The sequence below is a fragment of the Nyctereutes procyonoides genome, unplaced genomic scaffold (assembly GCF_905146905.1).
Source record: "Nyctereutes procyonoides isolate TBG_1078 unplaced genomic scaffold, NYPRO_anot_genome, whole genome shotgun sequence".
Lineage (NCBI taxonomy): Eukaryota > Metazoa > Chordata > Mammalia > Carnivora > Canidae > Nyctereutes > Nyctereutes procyonoides.
In genome coordinates this window covers 18980913-19000895 of record NW_026575131.1, presented here as the reverse complement: position 1 = coordinate 19000895, position 19983 = coordinate 18980913, and positions in this window count along the sequence as shown.

Here is a 19983-nt window from a genome sequence, read left to right as displayed (position 1 = left end):
AAAAGATATTCAACATCAGTAATCATTAAAAATCCAATGAAAACTGGCATGAGGTATCACTACATATCCACTAGACTGACTATAATCAAAAAGACAAACAGTATCAAATGTTGGCAGTATGTGGAGAAACTTAACTATCACATCATCCTAATGGGAATATAAAATGCTATAGCCTCTTGGGAAAACAGTTTAGCAGTGTCTTAAAAAGTTAAAAATAGGGGCACCTGGGTGGCTCAGCCAGTTGTGTCTGCCTTTGGCTCAGGTCATGATTCCAGGGTCCTGAGATGGAGCCTCTCATTGGGCTCTCTGCCCAGCCAAGAGTCTGCTTCTCCTTCTCCCTTTGCCCCCCAACCCCTGCTTGTTCTCTCTCTCTCTCTCTCTTTCGAATAAATAAATAAGTTAAAAAGAACTGTGTGACTTAGCAATTCTACTTCTAGGGCTCTATCCCAAAGAAATGAAAACATAAGTTCACACAGAGACATGTACACATGACAGCATTATTTATACCAGCCCTAAACTGGAGACAATCCCAATGTCAATCAACTGGTGAATGGATAAACAAAATGTGGTTTGTCTATGCAATGAATGAAACCCCATTCAGAAATACAAAGGAATCCATACCTGTATAACATGGGTGATCCTTAGAAACATTTTAAGAGTAAGAAGCCAGATGCAAATGACTACCTGTTTTATCATTCCATTTATAGGAAGTGCCCAGAAAAGGCCAATGTAATCGAGCTAAAAAGCAGAACAGTAGTTGCCTTGGGTGGGGCTGGGGGTGGGGGAAGCAAGTGAGGATTAAGTGAAAGTGGATAGAATTTTGAGGGAAAATGGCTAAGTCTTATGGTACATAAATGAAACCTCAATAAAGCTATTTTAAAAAACACTGATGTATAAAATATTGAATTACAATTAGAGAGTTTTATTAAACAATTCAGATAAATAATTCCAGTATTTGGATTTCTGAACAAATGATCATCTCCTCTATGGCCAGATATGAGAAGAACTATCTGAAATGAATAATCATAGCACATAATGCTACTCTGTACCTGTGTTTTACACATACGCAGAACGATACCGTGAAGCTACTGCTTCCCCAGTGAGTGAACGAGGACTTTCCCTGTTACCTGCCAGCTAGCTTAGGTTTTTTATAACACTACTTTCTGGAAATGTTTTCGAAATATATTACATAGCTTTGCTTCATAGTACCTTTTAGGATATAAATACATTCTTCTCTACAGTCAGCATGCTCCAGCACATGCTTTCATCTGCTAGTGTTTGGCAGGCGGCAGCGTATAATTGCTGCTGATGAGTGTCACGGCATGTATCATACTGTAAGATCTTTTGGCCACTGAGTGTTCCCCATGTTATTCTGAGTTGAGTGTGGAGTTTACTTATTCCTAGTGATACCAAAGGCACACAAATGGTAAGTACAGGGGCTGCTCCAGAGAAGCAGTGGAAGAGCCCCCAGCTAAATGCAGATGTAAGGCTTGGATTGACTGATTATTTGATTGATTGATCGATTTTTAAAAAAGATTTTATTTATTTATTCATGAGAGACACAGAGAAGTAGAGACATAGGCAGAGGGAGAAGCAGGCTCCCTGGAAGGAGCCCCATGCGGGACTCGATCTTGACCCCCGGGATCATGCCCTGAGTCAAAGGCAGATGCTCAACCACTGAGCCACCCAGGTGTCCCAGGCTTGGATTTAGAACGTGTGGTGGATGCACTTGTGGAGAAATGCTTGAGGAAATGTAGTCAGCATCATCAGGCAGGAGGGGGCTGGGAGAAGTCCTTTGGCTTTGTGATAAAACTTGCTAGCTGCCATGACTGACTAACATTTGCCTGATGGATTGCAAAAGAAAAAAAGTCCAAGGTTGTCACATCTTCAAGAACTGAAGCACATGGAAGTTATCACATGACTCAGGAACTTCTCAGGGCACAGATTTTCTAGAACACATCCCCACAGCTCAGTTTCCGGTAGTGTCGTCCCTATTTCTCACAAAGTCTTCCAACACCCATGCCTGCTTCATGGCTGAGGGGTGAGGTGATGGGCTTATACTCTGAAAACATAAGCACCCAGTCTTTCTGTCCTCAGTGGTACCTCTCTGGCTTTATTGTATCAAGTCTTATGCAACGGGAGTGATGCTTCTGAATGAACATCCAGATAGTGTCACTTCCCTGTGTTAAACCTATGAAAGGCTAGCTATTACCCTCAGGATTAATATGGATTGCAATGCCCTAACTGCCCATCCTTCCTTGTCCTCTGTTGCTCCCATTCTAACCATGGGGTTCCTCCTGTTTGGACAATTTTGTTGCCTCACAGACATGGCACTGCTCTAATGCCCCCTTCCCCTGGTGGTATCTCTTCTTCATTTTCTTTTTTTTTTTTTTAAGATTTTATTTATTCATGAGAAACAGAGAGAGAGAGAGAGAGAGAGAGGCAGAAGGAGAAGCAGGCCTCATGCAGGAGCCTGATGTGGGACTCGATCCTGGGATCTCAGGATCATGCTGTAGGCCGAAGGCAGGCACTAAACCAGTGAGCCACCCAGGGATCCCCTCTTTATTTTCAAGTCTCTGTTTCCATGTCTGGGAGACTCCCCTCTCACTTACATGCTTCAAAGTAGTTGATGTGCTTCTCCAAAGTGTTCCCTTAGTAGCTCTTAAATCCTGTTTTCTTGCATTTACCACCCTTATGACAGATACTACTAATTACTCCCTCGATAACCATTATATCTTCCTTCCTTATTAACAGAACCCTGGTTTTTCTCAGAGAAACCATGTGCCCTATTAAAAATACTTACCTTCAATCGGAGAAGGACAAACATTATATGGTCTCATTCATTCGGGGAATATAAAAAATGGTGATAGGGAATAAAGGGGAAAGGAGAGAAAATGAGTGGGAAATATCAGTGAAGGTGTCAGATCATGAGAGACACCTAACTCTGGGAAATGCACAAGGGGTGGTGGAAAGGGAGGTGGGCGGGGGGTTGGGGTGACTGGGTGACAGGCACTGAGGGGGGGGCACTTGAGGGGATGAACACTGGGTTTTATGCTGTATGTTGGCATATTAAATTCCAATAAAAATATACAAAAAAAAACAACTTTCCCAGACCCCCTTGCAGCCACATGTGGTCATGTGACCCGCTTATAGCCAGTAAGGTGTAAGGGAATGTCTCTTCTTCGGTGGAATTTCCAGGTAATCATTTCCATTTAAAAGACCTGACTTAACTGGTCCACCCATTGTTTTGCCTTTGTTCTTTACTTCACACCCCCTGTTTGGCATTCAGATTTGAGCAGCAGCTATCTTGTGGGAACAGAAATGAAGCAAATATTAAGGATGGAGTGCAGGAGAGCACAAGTTGTCTGTGGCCTTTGTCTCATGGGACATAGCCTTACATGTCTGGGGCTGCCTACCCTTGTATTTGTTCCTACATGAAAACATGACCTGGTTAAGTCAAATCCCTATTTGATTAAAGTAGTGTGTGCAACCGAACTCATTCTTGATAGCGCCGTTGTTGTTGTTGTTGTTGTTTTAATTGGCTATTTGTTTAACTATTTCTAATGACTAACTTCTGCAGAAGGCAGAGATTTTGTCCTCATCACTCTGTAGTCTCTGTGACTATAATGATACTGGACATGAGTGGATGTTTAGAAGTGTGTTGAATAAATGATTGGTTCAGTGAATGAGTCAAGGTGAAAATGTGTGGATTTCCCCCATGATTTTTATTTAGTCTTCCTGGGTACACTCCCATATGGAGCTGGGTCTCAATATTCCATAAGGATTTTTGGCCCAACTCTGTAGAACAAGATGTCTCAGCCTTGGTACACCTGATATTTGGGTCAGATAATTTTCTATATGGGGAAGTGTCCCCAAGCAGTGTAGGATGTTTAACAGCACTCTTGTCCTCTATCCTCTAGATTCTACTAGCACCCAAGCTTTCCAGTTGTGGCAAACACCTCTGTAACCAGAGATTGCTAGATGTCCTCTGCAATGCAAAACAGCCCAAGCCCCTGTTCATAAACCACTGCTCAAGAAAAGAGAGGCTGATGTTGAGTTCTATGAACTACTGGGTAGCATGGGCCTCTGTGAACCCCTAAAATAGCTTGCAAAATTTGTTATGTGTTTGTTCATTGCTTTGGGTAGAGTGCTTACAACTCTCATACATCCTTAACAGAGTCAATGACCCAGCAAAATCAAGAACCATTCTTCTAGAATTTTCAAGCTGTTTTAAAACTTCATCATGTTTTCCTTTAGCCTCCTGTACACTGTTGAACTTCATTAGTTAGAGAGGCTAAGACCACTGCTTAATGACTGTGTGAGTTCTAATCGAGTGTTCAAGCCCAGTAAACTAGTATTGCTTATGAGGCTCACAAAATAAGCCATTTGAAATTTTTTGGAGAGCCATGAGGCCCACAAAATAAGCCATTTGAAATGTTTTGGAGAACCATTGTGAATATGGAAATTGAGGACAGAACTCTCATACTTTCTAACATAATGGTCAATCCACTTAACAAAGGAGAATCAAATTGCAGTTCTCAAAGTCGAAGTGCAGCATTAATTGGATGAAAAGTAAGAAAAGAAACTCTCATAAACAGGTTACTTAAAAATAGTCTCAGGTGAATATATACCAGCAGGAAAATTTAAATTATAAAAAAGAAATAAGATGGATGTAAGCATGACTGAACTGAATTTAATGGTTGATGTTCTCACTTAATCACATAATGCCCCTACTTGGGACTCTATTACTGAAGCAAATCATTTGTTGCATCCAAAGGGAGCCATAATAATGTAAAATGTGCCATGAAATACCCAATTAAATTATTTTAACACGTTGGAGATTGTGGGCTGGTACATGTGTCCTAGTCTTTCCTCTGGCTGACAGTCTGGAGGGTATGATATGCACTTAATATCTGGCTTTATTTCTCCACTCTGGCCTGTGTGTGTATGTGTGTGGTGTATACATGTGGATTCACCACTCTGTTCTAGCTATGAAAATGTTTGAGCATAGCACCACCAAAAATATAAAGAATAAAACTAATCTGTAAATAAGCCAGTCGCCTCCTAGAGCATTCCTAGGGGAAGCTGGGAATGTGACATACCAGGAACTTGGAAATAAGGTCTCCTAAACTTTAAACCATGTAGTGAATCTGCCAGGGACATGTACCTGGCTAACTCATAAAATAGAGTTGTCTGCTGGAAACACATGCTTCCTTTGCTTTTGGGGAGAGGGTGGGAGAGAAGGTAGGAAACTACCCTTTTCACCTGTAAGGTGTTTTCATAAATGTAGCTTTTAATCATCCTTGTTATTTTTGACTATATAGTTGTAGGTGAACCATGTAGTATTTATATATAGTGTATCGTGAGGATTAAATTATATGCATTTATCATAGGAAAATAGAAGAAAATAAGAATTTTGCATAATATTACCATCAAAGACAACCACTCAATATGTTTTCTTCTGTTTTAAAATCTAAAAAACTTTTCTTTAAAAGAACTATTCTTATTAATACAGAAAGCTGTGAAAGTAGCCTATAATGCTTGGGTCCAGAGTTTGAGGTTTTTCCCCTTCAGAGCCTTGCACCCGCACGTATCCTTAGATTGAAAACCATCCACCAAATTCTCTATTGCTTTTATCTCTATCACTAGTCAGATCCATTATGCACATAAGCTTGCTTGCTTTTATACAAAAAGGCATGTTCTAGGAGATGGGATGAGAAGGGATCTATAGGAAAGAGAATAATAGCATCCCAAGCCCATCATCCTGATATAACTTAACATGGATGGACACTTAAAAATGTAAATGTCCATTTTTCCAATTTTGCATGACTGGGATCCTACTAACTATTCCGGAAAGCCAGCTTTCATCTCCACTGTGCTTTTGTGTAAATTACAAAAGTTACGCCCCTTCCTCGTGGATACAGTTCCCATTTATCCCCTCGGGTTTGTGGAGGGCTCAAACATAGCCAACAACCCTTGATTTTTTTTTTTCCCCTTAGCAATATGTGGAGGACACATACTATCATACATAGATGTACCACCACTGGATCACATCCCCCCGCAAGAGGGAACACTGAATATAGTGCTTGTGAATTCTAGGCACTGTTTGGAGAGTTTTATAAATATCATCCTATTTAACCCTTCAGCACCTCTGTAGTTGTAGTATTACTTTCTCCACTTTATAGATGAGGAAATGGTGGCCTAGAGATATGAAGTTGCTTGTCCAATGCCCCCCGGCTAGTGAATGGCAGGGGAGAGATTTGAACCCTGGCAGTCCTCTCCCAGAATTTGTGCTTTTACTCATTTTGCCATTCTAATTAATCTCTTGTTGGCAATTTCTTCTTTTCATTCCTATTAAAATCATGTTTTAGTGAACATTTTAATCTGCTTGTATCCTTAGGATAATTTTCTATTTAGTTTTTATTTAACACACTATTAAAGAATACTAAATGCCTGGCACCATTCTAAATGTTTTACAAAAATTAACTCATTAATCTTCCTACCAACCCCAGGAGTCAGTATATTGCAGATGAGGCAGAGAGAGATTAACTAGAATAAATGCCAGAGCCGAGCTTCCAACCCATGCAATCTGGATCCAGAGCCTGTTTCCTTAACCATCAAGTTATAGAGCCTCTTCCTCTCTTACCTAGAAAGTATCATGGACCATATTTGGGTATAAAACTACAAGATTGCACTGACGAGTGTTCCTGTATGATTCCCATGTTAGGGAATTTTGTTCTAGCCATCTTTTTCTATGCATATCAAAATATAGTTCAGATCATACTGTATATCCAAATTAATCCAATTATTTCTTTATTAAAAGTAATTTAGAAAACAAAAATATATTTAAAAAAAACACTAGTCAGTGAGAAACCATCCATAGATAATCACCTATGTCTGCTTTAGGCTTCACAGTATTTTTTTCGTGGGAGTGTAAATATATCTACAGATTATAAAATTGCAATGAAAATTATTTTTTGCCATTAGTCTTTAAAACTAGTGTTTATTGCTTGTATAACAATGAATTTTGGGGTGTGTGGGTGGCTCAGTTGGTTAAGCATCTGCCTTCAGCTCAGGTCATAATCTCAGGGTTCTGGGATCAAGCCCTGAATCTGGGCTTCCTTAGAGCCTGCTTCTCCCTCTGCTTCTACTGCTCCCCCTGCTTATACGTGAGTATTCTCTGTCTCCCTCTTTCTCTCTGTCTCTCAAATAAAATTTAAAAAACCCACAAATTTTAAAAATCTTTGATTTTTGCTAGAAAAAATAACACAGTAATGAATATCTTCATGCATTATTCTTGAGGCGATTTTCTGTTTCTTTAAGGTAGATTCCAGGAAAAAGAAAAGTTACATAAAAGGCTATGGTTTTATAGATATATTTTTACTTAGTTTGTAGCAGACATTTTCTTAAGTTACAAAAAACTGTTCATGAGGATCATTTTACTCTCTGAATAATATGCAATTATATATGGGTAGACCGTACCTTAATCATTTCACTCTTGTTTTAGGACTTCTATTTAGAATGGTGTTCCTCAATCATTTAAAGTTAGTGTCCCCTTTTGATAAATATTAATATCTCACACCTCATTTAAAGCAATTTTTTGACAGTATTTGAATTACTAACAATTTTAGGAATAAAACATTTTAATTTGATTTTGAAAATTTATCTCCCTTTCGCCTAAAAATCTTCCTTTAGCATTTCTTGGATTTAAGGTCTGAGGGTGACAAATTCTCTTAGTTTTCTTTATTTTTTTAAAGAGGGAGAGAGGGTGGGAAGGGGGAGGGTCCGAGAGAGAGAGAGAGAGAGAGAGAGAGAGAGAGAGAGAGAGAATCTTAAGCAGGCTCCAGGCCTAGCACAGAGTCTGACTCAGGGCTTAGTCTCACAACCATAAGATCATGATCTGAGCCGAAATTGAGTTGGATGCTTAACTGACTGAGCCACCTAGGTGCTCCTGTTTTCTTTCATTTAAAACTGTTTTTATTTTGAAACATAGGGCACCTGAGTGACTCAGTTGGTTAAATGTCTGCCTTCAGCTCAGGTTGTTATCCCAGTGTCTTCGGATCAAGCCCCTCATCACCGGGCTCCCTGCTCAGCGGGGAGCCTGCTTCTCCCTCTCCCTCTGCCCCTTCCCAACTGCCCTTGTGCTCACTCACACACACACACTCTCTCTGTCTCAAATAAATTAAAAAAATATTTTTAAAAATGTTTTTATTTTTACTTCATTCTGAAAGACATTTTAGCATGTTACTTTTTTTTTTTTTTTTTTTAAGTAATCTCTATACCTAATGTGGGGCTTAAACTCATGACCCCAGGATTAAAAGTTGTGTGCTCTACCAACTGAGCCAGCCAGGCACCTCTGAAGAACATTTTAGTTCAAGACTTCTCTTGGTCTTTCATCAGGTTTTTCATCAGGATTTTACAAATGTTGTTCAACCATCTTCTGGTCTCCAGAGTTTCTTTCTTTTTTTTTATTTTTAAGATTTTATTTATTTATTCATGAGAGACACAGAGAGAGAGGCAGAGACACAGGCAGAGGGAGAAGCAGACTCCATGCAGGGACCCTGACATGGGACTCGATCCCGGGGCTCCAGGATCATACCCTGGGCAGAAGGCAGGTGCTAAACCACTGAGCCACCCAGGGATCCCCATGGTCTCCATAGTTGCTGATGAAAAATCTGTGATTTCAATGTTCCCCTGTATGTAATGTGTGGTTTTCCTCCAGCTGCTTTTAGCATTTTCTGTTCATTTTTGGCTCTCAGTGCTTTGACTATGAAGGCTAGGCATTATTTTCTTTGTATTTATCCTACCTGAGGTTTGTTTAGCTTTGTAAATCTAAGTATATGCTTTTAACCAAATTAAGGAAATTTTGGATGTTTTATATCCAAGTTTGTTTTTTTTTTTTTCTGTTTCTGTTTATCTTCCTTCTAGGATTGCAACTATCCAAAAACTAATCCATATGTAATCAAACCAAAATCCTATGAGGCTCTGTATATTTTTCATAATCCTTTTTCTCTGTGTGCTTTAGATTTGATCATTTCTTTTGATCTAGTTGCAATTTCACTAATTCTTTCCCCTGCCATCTCCATTCTTCTAGTAAACCCATCCACTGACTTTTAAATTTCACATATTTAAATTTGCAGTTTGAGAATTTCCATTGGAATCTTTTTTTTGTATAGTTTCCAATTCTCATTCATTATCAGAAGATGTATTCTTTACTTTATTGAACATAAAATAGTTGTTTCAAATTCCATTGCCTGGGTCATCTCAGGATTGGTCTCTCTTGTCTCTACTCTGACAATTGGTTACTGAGTAATTTTGTATTATATCCTCCTTGTGATGTTATCTCACAGAAACTCTGGATTCCATTATATTCTTCTGTAGAGTCCTGGTGTTTTTGTTTTACCAGGCAATTAACTGTGTGGAACTCGAATGGTAACTCTGACTTTTGAGCAGTAGGTCAAATCTCTGTTCTGTTCTTTTTTCTTTAGCTGGGCTGTTTGGAAATCTGCTCTGGGCCTATTTAGTTCAGGTCAGCCAGATACTAGGACAGAGACTATATATGTAGAAACTGGACTTCTCTCTCTTTGGCTTTCTTCTCTCTAGACTTCTCTCCTTACTCTCTGGTTGCTGTGCTAGCTCCAAACTCTGTCTTCCTCTGCCTTGGGTCCTAAAGATTGGTATTTTTCTTTCCGAGTTGTGGCTGCCCGATGTGCTAATTTCAGCCTGAAAGCTGTAGAGACAAGTAAAATGATTTTATGCTTTCTTCCAAGTCGTGACTAGGAAGACTTCAGGCTTCAGTACCTTCAGGTCTTTGTTCTTTTGTGTGCATGTATGTTGTCCGGAGTTTAGAGGTATTATGTGCTGGACCCCTGGGTTCCATAGGCACCTCTTTATACCAGAATGCCTGCTCTGTTCAGGCTTCAGTACTTTCAGGTCTTTGTGCTTTTGTGTATGTGTATGTTGTCCAGAGCTTAGAGTTATTACGTGCTGGACCCCTGGGTCCCATAGACACCTCTTTATACCAGAAGCTGGGCCTCTCTGTGTTCTGAAAGTGTCACATAATTTATGTTTCAACAGTTAAACCTCAGAGGCACTTATACCCACCTCCAACTCAAATAGTACTACTTTGAGTAGCATTTATTACTTAGGTTATTAACCATCGATTGGTGAACTTATTTAATGTTTCTTTCCCATGAGAGCATGTGAGCCCTGTGACCCTGGTACATAGTAACATCTCCTCAAATATCTGAATAAACAAATACGTTCAGGAGATGAAGTGGGTCTAAACCACAGCAAAGGCACCAGCAGTAGAGAGTATAGGGTGTATTAACAAGGTATATTAGAGAGAGCTTTGGGGGAATTGGCTTATTGGCTAGGTGGGTGGGGGTGTGTGAAAGATGGAGGATGGTAGGAAAGCCTCCAGGATTCTAGCTGGAGCTACCTGGTGGGTGGCTAGAGAGGGCAGGGAAAGACAGCTTTGCTCTGATGAAGACTGGATTTCTGACTGTTGAGAAAACTGACTCTTTAGTCTTTCCAGGCCGGTGGTCACTCCTAATTTTTGGTCAGCATTCTCCTGCCCTCAGCCCATCCTTGACCGGAACTGAGATTAAAGGAGCAGTAAACATATTTCTAATTCTTTAGCCCTGATCAGGGCCAGATGGCTCTTCTGAGAGAGAAACGAGTAAGTCTAGAATCCAGGGCATCTATTAAGGAAGGGTGTTTCTCTATGATAAGAAGCTGAGTGTTGAAATGTAATCCTCCAAAGTCCTGACTCCCCAGGACTCCATTAAATTGTTCCTATTAGCGTGATTGCTCCAAGATACCACAAGAGCAGGGGAAATATTAGAAAGCCTGAAAACGAGGGGAGAGATATTGGAAGCTGTGCTTCAGTCATGATTTAGGAGCCTCACTAAATTCGTAAGTGCAAATGTCTGACAGCCTCAGAACCTGAAATCTTTCATCTTCCTGGTGGAATATGAGTTAGCTTGTGCAGTAAAATGAAAACGGGTGGGGAGCGCTGCAGTAAAGTTCATGTGCCTTCAGAAGCAGGGTGGGCACGAGAGCATAATTACGTGTAGAAATGCTGCCGTGGGCCTCCGTTCCTGCAAGTGGCCGCGATAAAGACGGCATCTATTCCTGGCTTCCAGGCCAACCTGCACCACCCAAACTTTTCTTATGAGCACCTTTGATTTTGTCGGGAGTCAGAGGCAGGAATGCTAATCCTTCAGCGGAGTTGCGCTTGCTAGGCTCAGGCAAGGCATTTAGCCCCCGGAAAGCCTCTCCTGATGGAGTCCCCCTGCAATTAAGGCAAACAGGTTTCCAAGGGGGAGTTGCAGAGCGCTGTGTCTTCCAGTGGGGTTTGCTGTTGCCGGTTCTGTTTGGAGGCGGGTCCCCCCAGGAGGCCTGTTCTCAGCCACCCCCACAGGCCTGGCACCAGGGGACTGATTGCTCATCATCAGGGGGAGTTTTCTGCTCTTCTTATCATGCGGTGAGAGGTAGAGACTGGGGGAAGCTGGGTGAAGAAGGAAGCCAGGCAATTGGAGAATTGGATGCGGACGCCAAGGGATGCAGCACTGAGCGCATTCAGAGTATTTTGCCCAACAGAATGAGCTCACCAAATGTCATTGACCCTCACCTGTCAGCTCCCTCCCACACGAGCCCTACTGTTACTTCTGGGAGACCCCAGGGGCCATCTGGTGAGTGCTCAAAGCACCTCTGTTTTTCTGTGCCAGCCTCCTCACTACGTTTCACTGCCCTTCAGCCGTGTAGCCGTGCATCCCTGGCAGCCGCTTGGTCCAGACACAGCAGGTGCCGCTGCTACTCTGAGCTGCTTTTCTGTGCACTGAAGCCTCTCTCCTGCTTCCCTGCACATCCCTTCCCCATTGCTGCCTTAGTCATTGGGGTCCTGAGGCTGGGGTGAGGTGGGGACCAAAGGGCTCCTTCTGTAATTCCTTGAGAGTGACCTTGTCAGTAACCTTGTGTGCACCCAGAGCTTCCTGAGATTGTTCCGGAAAACAGCCCCTGCATTTCTTCCCTGATGTCTCTCTCTGAAGTTACCATCCAAAGCTGTGGCTGCACAGTGAAATCACACATGAGCTTTTCATAGGTAATGATATCCCCATCCCAGCCTAGAGCATCGAAATTAGGATCCCATGGGGGTAGGCCCTGACAGTGTGGTTTGTAAGCTCCCAGGTGACCCTGATGTGCTGCCTGGGCTGAGAAGGGCTGCTGTGTTGTTGGTGGAGGGGGTGACCTCAGTCTGGGCTGAGCAGAGGACTGCCATCCCCATCCTGCCTCCCTACCTCCAGCACCTCCTGCAGATGCCTGCAGGCCTCTTCCCTTCCACACAAATGGACGTCTGTCCTTGGCTGGTCCTGGCAGTGGCCCATCAGTTTGGCTGGAAGTCAGAGTTTGGATGCTGTTCACTCTTAAGCATGTTAAAGTAACCATTTCAAATCCGGCCTTGGCTTAGCTCAGGTGAGTCTCCTCACTGGATAGCACAGGCTAGATGGTGGGATTGTGGGGTGGAAAGCTTGAAGTAGGCACGATTATTTTTGGCTGTGCAACCATCCATAAGTTACTCAAGCTATCTGAACCTTGGTTTCCCTACCCGTAAAATGGGACTAGAATCAACCTTGTGGAGTTGTTACATTGTACAAATTGGGCAACACATATGAAAGCGTTTCATGAGAGTGTGGCCTTAGGGAAGAGCAACACCTGCTCGGTTTTCCAGTTGTCCGCTCAAACCTAGGGCTTAGTTCCTCCTGGGGAGTGCAAGGGGCGTGCTGGGAGTTCATTACCTCTACTGGAAAAGCCATTCCAGGCATATGTTCGGGGTGTGTGTGTGTGTGTGTGTGTGTGTGTGTGTGAAAATTTGATGTTTTGTTTTTGTAAATGGGGAGCAGTCTTATCATTATTGTTTAATTCTGTAATTCTCTGCAATAGTGTTACTTCTTACAGCAGAATTGCTAATTTCCCCTGTACTAGGAATTCTGGCTTTGGAATATTTTCACATGTTTAAAATGTTATCTTTTAGGCTCAAGGTTCTCCAATATCAGAGACGTCAGAATCACCTGAAAGGCTTGTTAAAACAGATTGCCAGACCCCACCCCCAGAGTTCCTGATTCAGCAGGTCTGGGGTGGGTGAAAGTGTGCATTTCTAACACGTTTGTTCCCAGGTAGTATCAATCCTTCTGGTTCAGAGAGTGCTTGGAGAGCCACTGTGTAAACTTTTCCTACAGTGTCACAGCATTTCCCATCCACAGCAGTGGTTCTTCTCCTTCGCTATACCTTAGAATCACCTGGGGAACTTTTAAAAATACTAATCTGGGCTCCTGGGTGGCTCAGTGGTTGAGCATCTGCCTTTGGCTCAGGTTGTGATCCCTCCCTGGGTCCTAGGATCGAGTCCCGCATCGGGCTTCCTGCATGGAGCCAGCTTCTCCCTCTGCCTATGTTTCTGCCTCTCTCTGAGTCTCTCAGGCATGAATAAGTAAAATCTTAAAAAAAAAAAAAATACTAATCCCCTACAGCAACCAAATTGGTCTCCTTGGGTGGGGCCAGGGAATCATTATTTTTAAAATGTTTTGTGAAGGTTTCTAATGTGCAGCCAGAGGTGAGAACCACTGACTTGGCATAAATCCCATTTCCCTGCTTCCAGTATTAGGCTCTAGAATACAGTCTCCACCCAGAAGCTGAGTCTGTTTTAAAAATACCAATCAGATTATCTCATGACATTCCTCTGCTTAAAACCTCTCATTTACTTTCTGATGTATTTAGGATAAAGTCTTAACTCTGTACCACACCTCCAAAGTCCAGTCAGTCCTACTCCTCCTCACTCATTCTTTCCTAGTACCTCACCTACACACCAGCTCTTGGGCATCTCTTCCCTTCCTCCAATGGGCCACACCCTTCCCTGTGCCAGTGCTCTTGTCCTCTCTGGCTGGGATGCTCATCCCCAACCCCAGCACTGCTGTCTCCTTCTGTCTTTCAAGCCTCAACCCAAACATTCCTTCCTGAGAGAGGCCTTCCTGGGCCATGCTGTCAAACACGGCTGCCACTACGTAGATTTGTACGCGTTACGGATCACACAGCCCTAGGGACCCCTTTACTTTATGGTCATCACAGATTTGTATATACATGTGACAGTTTTCTACCAGGTGGTGCTAAATGTGTAGAGTAAGGGGGGACCCTTTCCAATTCTGAACAAAGCCACCGTCTTTTCTGTTGGCGGTGGCACTACTAAAATGGGCCATTTCCTACCACCTATCCCCTACTAAGCTCTCATATTCACCCATCTACCATCTTCATAGTCCTGATCAGATTTTGATATCTTGTTTATTTATTTGATTACTTGTATAGCATCTGACTCTCAGATAGAAATCATCTTCCTGAGGGCAGGGACCTTGCCTACCCTGTTCATTGCTGCTCCAGGTGCCTGTGAGGTAGAAGGTACATTAATAGCATTTCTGAATAAATATATAAATAAAGGAACCCATCAAATGATGAGCTACAGATACCTACTTTGTTCTGTGACTATTACTGCAAGGCACCTGCACCCCAGACAAACTCTTCTAGATTATCAGGCTACATTTGGCCACATTGGAGGCCATGTGCCAATCATATCCTCTCTTGAGCCAGGTTGACTTCTCACTCACCACCCACCACTGGTTAGGTCAGACAATGGTGGGAGGGGCCAGAGCAGACCAGTACCCACATTGCATTTCGCAGGGAAATATGACAGGGGTGATTAAGTGGCCCTGCAGTCCTTTACACCATTGCCTTATGGGGGGGTGGGGCTGTGGAAGTGTCAGTAATCGATAATTGCCCATTTTATATGGAAGGTTTATAGGCTAATCTCAAGAGTAATTGTTTCTGAAAGAGTAGTAAAATTAGGCAAGGAGGCCATCCAAGAGGATGGCTTGTGAGGGGCGGCTGCACAGACAAGCTATTAGCATCATGGAGGTCAGACCTGTCTCGAAGTGAAGGGCATCGTGTGTCCAGAACGAGGCATCCTGGCTTGAAGTGTAATCTTCCAGAGAATTTAAATAGTACTTGGAAGAAAAGCCAGGGTTGACAGAAGTCTGTGCTCTGGAGCAGAGAGGTAGAGTCAGGAAGGGTCAGATAGAAATATCTAGTGATTGGAAGCAAGCAGGCTCTTTTTCCAAAGTTGTTTTCTTCCTTAAGCATGAAGAAGTTTTCTATAATCAATACAACTCCCTAATCTCCTTGCAGTTGTAATATTTCCTTCCATCCTTTCAAAGTGGTGCACAGTGCACATTTCTATGTGAAACCGAAGGTGAAAAGCAGTTGTACATCTCAAACAATTATCCTTGAATTGCAAGATAATTGGCAGGATTGTCCCAAATGTAACCACCCTTACTTACAAGGTCAGTGAGAGGGTGTGGGGCCTGTATGCCTTCTTATCATTTAAAAAGTGTTGATAGTATAGTAGAATCTCTGTAACTAGGACATCAGACCTGTGTATTTTCTTTTGTATAGTGGTATAAAGTCTCTCATGCAAATGGGTTCAGGTTAAAAAGTTAAATTGATTTTAAAGAAAATAATTAAGGAGCTATCAGGAGAAAGAAAGGAGATACAAGAATTGGTAAGTCCTGGGAACCAGACCTAAACAAGTGATTAAGCAAATACTCTCTTTGTTTAATGGATGGAGATGTAAGTAAAATTGGTTTTGCTCAACATCTTCATCATAAACATTTGAAGAGAGAAGCAAGACTAACCTGCACTGGAACCACCTGTTTATTCTTTGCTGAGTTGGAAGTTCCCCACATAGGCTATAGAGCAGAAGAGGAAAGGAAGAAGGTACCGCTTAGCCAGCTGGATTAGCCAAATCACTGTTGGTTTTCCGATCAATGGAAGAGCAATGCTGCCATCAGATGATGTGCACGTCCTCAGAAAACCTGCCCTGGCTTTGAACACATAAAATGCATAAATCTTCTCTAGCAGCCATTGACCCCAGCACGAGGGTGGGGCGAAGGTTATCAAACTTGGATCTGTTCCTAACTCAGTAACTAGAGAGAGAACAATTTGTACTTGCTGGCTACGCTACAACACCAACAGTTGCCTGTCTTGTGGGAATGCTCCAATGCAAAGAATTTAACATGGATGTATTTTTAGATGTTTAAAATGTGGGTCTTTGCTGTCAACAACTGCTACTAGTTTTGAACACATCAGTACTTGCTGACAACTGCTCTTAGCCCATTTCTCTTGATGATTTTACTATAATGGAAAAGAGGCTGGGGTAGGAATTCTAAATAGGCACTTCTTTATTGTAGATTTATACTGTCCAATATGGTAGCCACTAGCCACTGGGGCCATTTAACTCTAATTCAATTAAAAATTAGATAAAGCTTAAAATTCACTTTAAATCCAAAATCTCAAATTCAGCTTAAAATTCTCCTTCAGACTAGCCACATTCCACATGCTTAATAGCATCATGTGACTATTAATACTGGATATTATATTTGATAGGCATAAGGATAGAACATTCAGGGCAGAAATTTCTTTGGACAGTATATGAATGAATCCCTTTTCCAGCTTTGGACCAAATCAGCCTATTTTCAGGGAGTATCATCCTCAACTAGGAGATTTGGGTATATGTGTTTGTAGGGGGGAGGCATTCAGCAATTAGTAAAGTTTTTTAGTTTTTCAGTTCCTAGCTATTTCTTAGTATACTTGCATCACCCCAGGATATGCCCCCTGTCAGCATATCTGCTCCATCTGAGGTTGATTGGCTTCTCCGCACGAGCATGTTGTTTATTCTGGGTTTTCTAATTCAAAGGAATTCTTGCCATTTCTGGAGAGAGGTAACAGACAATGAATCAAAAAGGAAAAGTCACAAATAAATCAATCTTTAAGATTTTCACTCACTGATGGTCTTCCCCTTAAGGCAGTGAAATAGTTCATGGACAGCATTTGCTCTTTTTGGTAGAGAGTATGTTGAAAAGATTTAAAAAAGAGGTGATTTAAAGGTGCAAGAAAATTTATTTTCAAATTTTTCTAGATAGAGTCAGGACATTGAGCTGGAAAAGCCATAACTGGCTCTTGCAAACTCTGGGTGTCTTTTATTGAATGGGTCTTGGCCCTTGCAGCACAGATTGACTGCTGCCCTTTGACTGATGGCAGAAGAAACATCGATTGAGCCTCTGCTAAGAAAACAAGTATCTCCACTCGATTCAAGAAAATACAATGTGTCACACACTTAGTGAAAATCAATAATGCAGGAAAATTTACTGGCTGCTATTCAAATCTCAGTTCCTCTAATTGTAGGAGCTGGCAAAGTCACTGGCTTTTGAGGTTTAGCAGTTAGGCAGTAGGTACCAATCACTAGCTCTCTGGTAGACCTGAGAAGAGCCCAACTCTGTTGTTTTCTGTGAAAATGAAATGGGAAACAAGTGGAGAAAGCCAACTGCAAAATAGATTGGAAGCTCTTGTGATGAGAACAACTCAAACCCCAGAATGGGACTTTGGGGTTTGCTCTGCAGAAGAGAATGATGAAGAAGTGCCTGGAGCAGGGTTTCTCAAAACAAGATCCCTCACCTGGTTCACTTCACCAGTAGAAGTTGTCCACCTGGTACTGGTTAGGATTTGAGTTTATGACCCTGCTTTCTAGAAACCGAGGCAGTGTTTATAAGTAGATTGATTTGAATAGAGAAGAAAAGGAGAGCCCAGAGGAGCCCTGGAATGGAGGCATTGCCTGTTGTGGTCAGAATCGGAGGCAAAAGTTGCTTATTAGGCTCTGTCCCTTTCTGAGCTACACACACACACACACACACACACACACACACACACACGCTTTAGAAACAGAAAGGGAAGATTGTAGAATGCAGAGAGGACAGGAGAGAGCTGGAGGATGTAGGTACAGAAGGACTGATGAGACACCGTAACTGAATATTGAACTCAGGGCAGTAATATGGTGAATTACAGCCCAGCCCTTGAAGGATGGCTGGAAGTCATCAAGTCTCTCAATTTTACTAAGTTGTCATTCACATGTTATATTAGCTGAAACCGTAACTACTGCTTCCCCCCTCAGAAGGGAAAATGGCTCTCCGGGCTGTGTCACCACCTCCGTGGTATGGATTTTGTGTGGGTGGGCAGTGATTCATGGGACACCCCACCACCCCTTCTATTTCTTGCTCCAGATTGTCAAGGGTCTTGTGTGAATTGCGCTAGTTTCCCAACAACCCAGCAGGCTGCCTCGTCGTGTTTGCAAATGATTGCTTTGCATTTGGGAGAGAGAGGGACACTGGCGAGAGAATCACCAAATATAAAGTGAAATAAGTAAGACAAGGAGGAAGACGTGGTTTGTGAATCTGTCCAGGATTGAAAGAAACAGTTCTTACCCTTTAATTCGGTGGCATCCCGAGGGAAGAAGACAGGGGAAGGTAAACATTTAGGCTGTTGTTATTTTTATGTTCAATTAACAGAGTTTTCCAAGCCACGCGTTCTCATTTTTGTTGAAAAATCTGCCCAAAGCTCTGCTGCAGAGAAAGGAACAATTAAGTGTTTATGAAGACATTAGGCTGAGTGGCTCTCGGTGAGTCAGAGCTAATTTTGTCCGTCATTAGATACCGGGGTGCTTCGGGTGCCTCTCTGATTCTGTTCTCAGTTGGGATTTGGGATCTGAACCAGACTTCTGCTGACTATCAATGTTCTTTCAGACTCTGCCCTGGAGCTTGGACTCCCCCTCTCCTTCACAAACTCCTCCAAACTTGGCTCGTGTCCACAGGGGATGTTTATGAGAATATTGAAATCTGGAGATTTTTCCATGAGCAATGCCTTGATCTTGATCTTTGACCTGGGAACCCAGAGCCTTATTCTTGGTGTATTTTCACTGTAATTCTATTCTGTTCTACTCCATTCCAACTCCTTAATCCTAGGCAACGTATTTAGCAGGTAGCTCTCATTTGAGATGTGATATAATAATAACAACGTCTAATAGTAACAATCTTTGCTATTGCTATACTTTCAGTAATATGTTGCATATTCTGTTAATATATACTGATCATAATTGTATTTCATATCACTGTTGATATAATACTTCTTTTGTCACTGCTAACAGTTATTGAACTCTTAGTATAAGCCGAATGCTCTGCTAAGCATTTTTCATGCATTACCTCATTTAATCCTTGCAAAACCCTATAGGTGAGTCTTAATAATTTTACCCATTTTATAGATGGGGAAACTGGGACTTACAGAGTTTAAGAGAACTGTGCTAGGACACACAGAAAGATGATGGCAGAGCTAGGCCTTCTACCTCTGTGTTCCTCATTTGTCACCCCTGTAAATACTGCTCTGTGATTTGGTATGGTGTGACAGGTGCCTCCAGGCCCAGGTGTCTGGCCCTCCTTCAAGCCTTCTGTTCTCAGGATGATGGAGAAGCCAGTTTCAGCCTCCAGGAAGATGTCATTTTCCAGTGAACTGATGATGGCCCCAAGCCCCATTAGTTGGCCAGTGCTCTGGGTTTTAGGGTGGCTGTTTAATGGATCGTGCAGCCAGTTCACTTCTGGGTCACCCCATCCTCGCTGACCCCTGGTGATGGTTGATAGATAGGACCTGGGGCTCCGTCCAGCAGTGGGTGCGTTCTGCAGGGTGCCACCCCCGGGGGCAGTGCAGCGAATCAAATCTGTAGATTAGCAGAAGCTCTGCCCCCACTGCCGGCTGCCTCCTCTAAGTAATGTGTGAGGAAGTGTGCAGGGAGCCATGTGATGATGAATTATGGCTGGCGCTGGGGCTGCGAAGTGGGCGAAATCGACCCAGTCTTGTCTTTGTTCTCATTGAAAAGAAAAACAACAAATCCCAGTTGCTGAAGGTAGAACCTTCAACCACCATCCTATGAAATCAAGAGAGTCTTAGTTTGTCTTATTCATTCTGCTCTGGGGTATCCAAATCAGCCCCCAGCGCTAGTTGGGGCAGTCACGTGCTGGTATATATTTTGAGAGCACCGAGAAGCATCTATAATTTGTT